Source organism: Coenobita brevimanus, chromosome 76, assembly GCF_032717465.1.
Source record: "Coenobita brevimanus isolate Jiangsu-jjx chromosome 76, ASM3271746v2, whole genome shotgun sequence".
NCBI classification, from domain to species: domain Eukaryota; kingdom Metazoa; phylum Arthropoda; class Malacostraca; order Decapoda; family Coenobitidae; genus Coenobita; species Coenobita brevimanus.
The window spans coordinates 8,489,066-8,494,968 of record NC_137029.1 but is presented as its reverse complement, the minus strand read 5'-3'; positions in this window follow the sequence as shown (position 1 = coordinate 8,494,968).

The following is a 5,903-nucleotide window of genomic DNA, read 5'->3' as shown; positions in this document are numbered from 1 at the left end:
ACTACTTATGTGCTAACTAAGCAATTCTTACATCCTGTGTAACGGGAGGGAGAAGATGGAATGAGGACTTCCTTCTCCTTTAATTCATACCCCCCTAAAAGATGTAAAGAGCTTTAATTTTGCTTATCTCACTACCGTATGTAACAATGGAAAATAAGACTGAGGCGATGATGATAAAAATGATGATGATGATGATTGCGAGTCTCTGCTAATGATAACGTAATGGAATAAATATTATTATCAATTGTACTGCAAGTCCATAAGCAATGCAGTTGGCATTTTACTGTACTACCAATTTAGGAAACTGCAAAACATATTCATCTCTGATGGAGCTGGTTCTACAAGTCCGAGACTCGAACAGCTGAAATGAATCCTATATATGTAAAAGGCTTCACTATACAGTGAGGTTTCACTTGTGTTTTTGAAGTATGAACAGATTACTGTTCGTGGAGGTGCTTTGAGATTCCTAACTTTCCCTGAAGATCCTCAGTTTGATTTGAAGATCCTTCATGTGTTGTGAAGATCCGGGATATTTATTTGTAAATCCTCAGTGAGTTGTGAATATCTTTGACGTGCTTTTGGCATCTCCGACTCCCTTGGAAGATCCTATCAGATGTACTGTTCCGGTAAGAAAAGTTATTTTTCTAACAGTCTGAAATATAGACAAATGCAGTACTATCAAAACGTCTTTAGCAATTGATTAGAAGATATCACTAAAAAGGACTTTCATCCCCCTCAGTCCACTGATGTCTTTAACTGATATACTATCGTTACCTCCAGATAATTTTTTTCAGCCATCGGAAGACCCCATATATTAACGAATGGGACTATTCTTAATCATTCATTTTTAAAGAGTCTCTGGAAAACTTAACAAAACTGAGGATAGCAGTAATGAAACGAAAATAAGTTGACTGACAAAGGGTCTTAGCGTTAGCTAGATATTCATGACAAAAAATTAAGTTTCTTAATATAATACTGTACTTTGAAAGCCATGGTCAGAACAGCATTATATATTTCAGTAATCATTTCCATAAAAGTAATTCGAGAAAGGTAATAGAATGAGGACTAAATAAAGCGACATCTCATATTCATTGCACCAAATCAGACATACAAATACAATATAACAGAAGATACCAGAAACAAAATATTGATAAAATGGATCAAAACACTGTGCGTTCATAAGATTTTTATTACTTCTTGATTTATATAGCTGTGTCATCCATTAATACATCAGTTCTTTTTCTTTTTTAGTTTTTTCTTACATAACTGATATACCTGTGTCATCTATCAGTTCATCAAAACATTTTTAGATGAATCTACTGAACATTAAACAAGTGCAGCCTTAAATAAATTAGTGTTTCAGGCTCGTGTCAGGAAAACGCAGGTAATTGTTGTTCCTGGAGTTGAAAGGCAAAAGTAACCAAAATGTGGAGCAGCTTAATGATACTTTCTCGAGTCGGGTGAGAAGCTTGTTTACCCAGGTCACTCTGGTGTTCCTTCACAACTGGTTCTGCTTATTCTGTAAATATCTTAGGGTATTTACACCAGTATCCATTTGTTATGTTCTTCCGTACCAATAAAAGCACTGAATTAATTACAAATGCACTGGTTAATAGTTTGTATTTACAGTGACTAATTTCGACACTCGCAGAATAATGCCAGCGAAATATTGTGATGTCTTTTAGTGATTTCTCCTAAAATACCATTGAACTGAAACATCTCGCTTGTCATAAGCTATTTTCTTACTATTTCTATAATTTGTTGCATGAGTAAAAACTTCTAAAATTAACAGTAATAGTACAGTCCAAAAGCAAGTGGAAATGATTGGATACATCACATGTCTTTGTATTGCTTACCTGTTCAGCCTAACTTTCTTGTAAAAATTCGGGTTCATAATATGACATCAAGATAATTGATAAAGTTCAGTGTCATGCTGTATTAGTGTGTGTGTGTGTGTGTGTGTGTGTGTGTGTGTGTGTGTGTGTGTGTGTGTGTGTGTGTGTGTGTGTGTGTGTGTGTGTGTGTGTGTGTGTGTGTGTGTGTGTGTGTGTGTGTGTGTGTGTGTGTGTGTGTGTGTGTGTGTGTGTGTGTGTGTGTGTGTGTGTGTGTGTGTGTGTGTGTGTGTGTGTGTGTGTGTGTGTGTGTGTGTGTGTGTGTGTGTGTGTGTGTGTGTGTGTGTGTGTGTGTGTGTGTGTGTGTGTGTGTGTGTGTGTGTGTGTGTGTGTGTGTGTGTGTGTGTGTGTGTGTGTGTGTGTGTGTGTGTGTGTGTGTGTGTGTGTGTGTGTGTGTGTGTGTGTGTGTGTGTGTGTGTGTGTGTGTGTGTGTGTGTGTGTGTGTGTGTGTGTGTGTGTGTGTGTGTGTGTGTGTGTGTGTGTGTGTGTGTGTGTGTGTGTGTGTGTGTGTGTGTGTGTGTGTGTGTGTGTGTGTGTGTGTGTGTGTGTGTGTGTGTGTGTGTGTGTGTGTGTGTGTGTGTGTGTGTGTGTGTGTGTGTGTGTGTGTGTGTGTGTGTGTGTGTGTGTGTGTGTGTGTGTGTGTGTGTGTGTGTGTGTGTGTGTGTGTGTGTGTGTGTGTGTGTGTGTGTGTGTGTGTGTGTGTGTGTGTGTGTGTGTGTGTGTGTGTGTGTGTGTGTGTGTGTGTGTGTGTGTGTGTGTGTGTGTGTGTGTGTGTGTGTGTGTGTGTGTGTGTGTGTGTGTGTGTGTGTGTGTGTGTGTGTGTGTGTGTGTGTGTGTGTGTGTGTGTGTGTGTGTGTGTGTGTGTGTGTGTTCCATCTCTTTTCTGCACATATTAGGATTTTTTTTTTGTTTTAAGCACACGGGAACATTGTGTTTCTTTTCACTGAAGAGAGGACAATTTTTGCGAGACACATTCCATTCATCACTACCGAAACATGCACACGCCCTTTGAACCACCTTCTTTTATGCTTGAATATTATCATTAATGTTCAGTGCAATAGATAAACCTTAACGTCTTTACTACTGGGATGTCTTTCATATGTTATTCTTCCTATCACCAAACAGTATCATTTATTAGGGGGAGGGGGTAAACCTCTCGTTGTATAGCTGTTAAAAGCAACTTACATAAAAGTAGAGGAGCCTTAACATCTTCCTTTTAATTTCTTATTATGTTCTCATGACCTGTAAATGACTATGTAATTGAGGGTGACTCAATCGTAGTTACTGGGTTAGGAAAAATTCAACCAATCTGTTCCTCTGTGGAAATTCTCTCCAATATAAATGAAGGCATCAGATAGCAGAAAAGTAAATGAATATGTAAGTAAAATAAATACGTCATCTGCTTGTGGTTTTCGTCTGATGTCTAAGAAAAACATCCACGACACTAAGAGAAGCTGTGGCTCTTGTATACTTCTTAGCTGTGTTTGCTGTGGGTTTCGAGGTTCCGCTTCGCTTCTGGTAACGTGAAGTTGAAAATGTTTACCGACGTCTGCCCTGCCGTTGTTTTGTGCATCTCTTGTTTGGACTGCTCTTCCTTCTCTTCTTCGTGTTCTTCCTCTTTTTGTTATTCAGTTCTCAGTTCCCACTTTCTTGTCTTTCTCTTCTTTTTCCTTTTCTTCATTATTATCCTTCTTCTTTCCTCCTTCTCTCCTTCTTTCTCTTTTCATGATGATGATGATCATCATAATCATCATCATCATCATTATCACCACCGCCACCGTCACCACCAATCACCACTGTCGTCGTTGTCGTCGTCGTCGTCGTCGTCGTCGTCGTCGTCGTCGTCGTCGTCGTCGTCGTCGTCATCGTCATCGTCATCAGTCATCATCAATAATCATAATCATCAGTCATCATTATCTTCTTTCTCCTCTTCTTCCTCCTCCTACCCCTCGTTCTCCTCTTCCTCCTCCTCCCTGCAGTGCCTGTGATTCGTCAGTCCAGCTACCGTGACAATTCCTCCCATCCTTCAATCCCTCCCCCTCTCCTCCTTCCTCTTCCTTCTCGTTTCCTCTCTGCTTCAGATCATAAACCTCCAAGGTTTTTCTTTCCTTCGCTCCGCATTCTCGTCCAATCATCTCTTCCTGCTTCTCCCCAGCCTCTCCCTTGCTTCCAATTCCTCCCTCCTTCCCGTACCCCCCCACCCCTCCTCCGTCTTCTCTTTACCTCCCTACTTCAACTCACAAACCTCCAAGCTTTTTCTTTCCCTCGCTCCGCAATCCCATCCTCCTTATGCCTCTCATCCTGCCTCACCCTAGCCTCTCCACCCACCACCATCGGTTAAGAAGAGTCGATGTTGCACTGGTTGGCAAGTCTAGTTCGAAACTGGGATAACCCGAGTTCGATTCCCGGGTTGAACAGACTGTTGGACAAAGTTTACTTCCCCTTGTCCCCTGGTCACTTAGCAGGATTCTCGGATAGGTCAGAGTGTAGCATGAAGTTTATTTACCCTTGTCCCGCATTCGCTCCCCCATACAGCTGGGGACCTGGATGCTGCATTTATTGTTGCCGATTGTGAGGAAGAATACTGGGATTTAGCAAAAAAGTATTGTCTATCTTAATTTCCATCGTGAAGTTAGTAGGCATATATCGAAGTCCCTTTCTTCTTTACCCCTTCCCCCTACATTGTTCTTTTCCTCCTTCCTCTCCCCTTCCTTGCTCTTGAATCACATAATATCCCTAGAATCCCTTCACTTTTGTCAGATTCCTTATCCACCTTTTACATTCAGTCAGTTTAATTAAGTTACTACTTTTAATTACTTGATATATCATATGTAACTGAACGGTCACTCTAAGCTTACCTGTTCTCATAAAAACACCGATAGTTGATGTATTGGTTCTGATGATAACTATAGTTTCCATCATACTTTGGCCAGATTTTCGTGGTTTTTGCAGCTTATTTTACTGATGCTACGTCTCCGCACCCTCTCCATATCACTTCTTCATTATTCTATTGTTAACTTGTTGTTCTAACTTAGCGTGCAAGATGGTGACATAGGAATTTTCGGCCAAGTAGGGGTAAAAACAGTATACAGTAGTATGTGTGAGACAGACAAGGATAACATACAAGCACTAACCCAAACTGCGACATGCAACCGCTGAATTTACAACCCAGGTCCCTATTTCAGCTTTAGGTATAAACAGAGTACCGTAGAGACGACCAGAGATCCCCTGGTCGACCCGGGAATCAAGCAGGAGTTTTCTTGGTTGCTAGTCGAGTATGCTTATGCTATTTCCACCACATCCTAAATAACAGTGTATAGAATATAGCGTATATATTCGTTTTATTCTGACTTGTTTTTATTTACTATCCCCTAAAGGAGGATGGTGGACTGAAACAGGACTTACTACTGCTACTACTACTGCTGCTGCTGCTGCTACTACTACTACTACTACTACTACTACTACTACTACTACTACTACTGTTACAACTACTACTACTACTGCCATGGACTCCTGTAACTGAGGAACGCAAAATAAGCTAACCTTGAAGGGAGAGGAAACTGAACTCATTCCATTCCATTTTTATTCCTTCCACATCCCTTCTTCACACTCCCTCTTTCTTTTTATTAGTTCTTCCCAGTTGCTCTTTCATCCTTATTAATTCACTTGTTCATTTCCCTTCTTACTTTGCTTCTCCCCATTTCCCTTCACCAACTCTTTCCCCCTTCCTCGGTTTTCCTCGTCCCCCCTCAATACCCTTTCTTGTATGCCCTTTATATCATATCTTTTCAACTCTTCTTTTATCACTGCATCAAGCCTTTCTGGTCTTTTGGTTGTTTCTCCTAAGCACTCAGTCGTTCACATTATTCTCTTTTCCCCCGCTCTCTAACTCTCCACATATGCTTCCCTCAACCTACCACTTCTCTCCCCCTCCCCTCAATTTTCCTCCTTTCCTCTCCTTCCTCCACACTCCATCTCTTCACCCTCTCCCCCCATCTCCCCCTCCTGGCG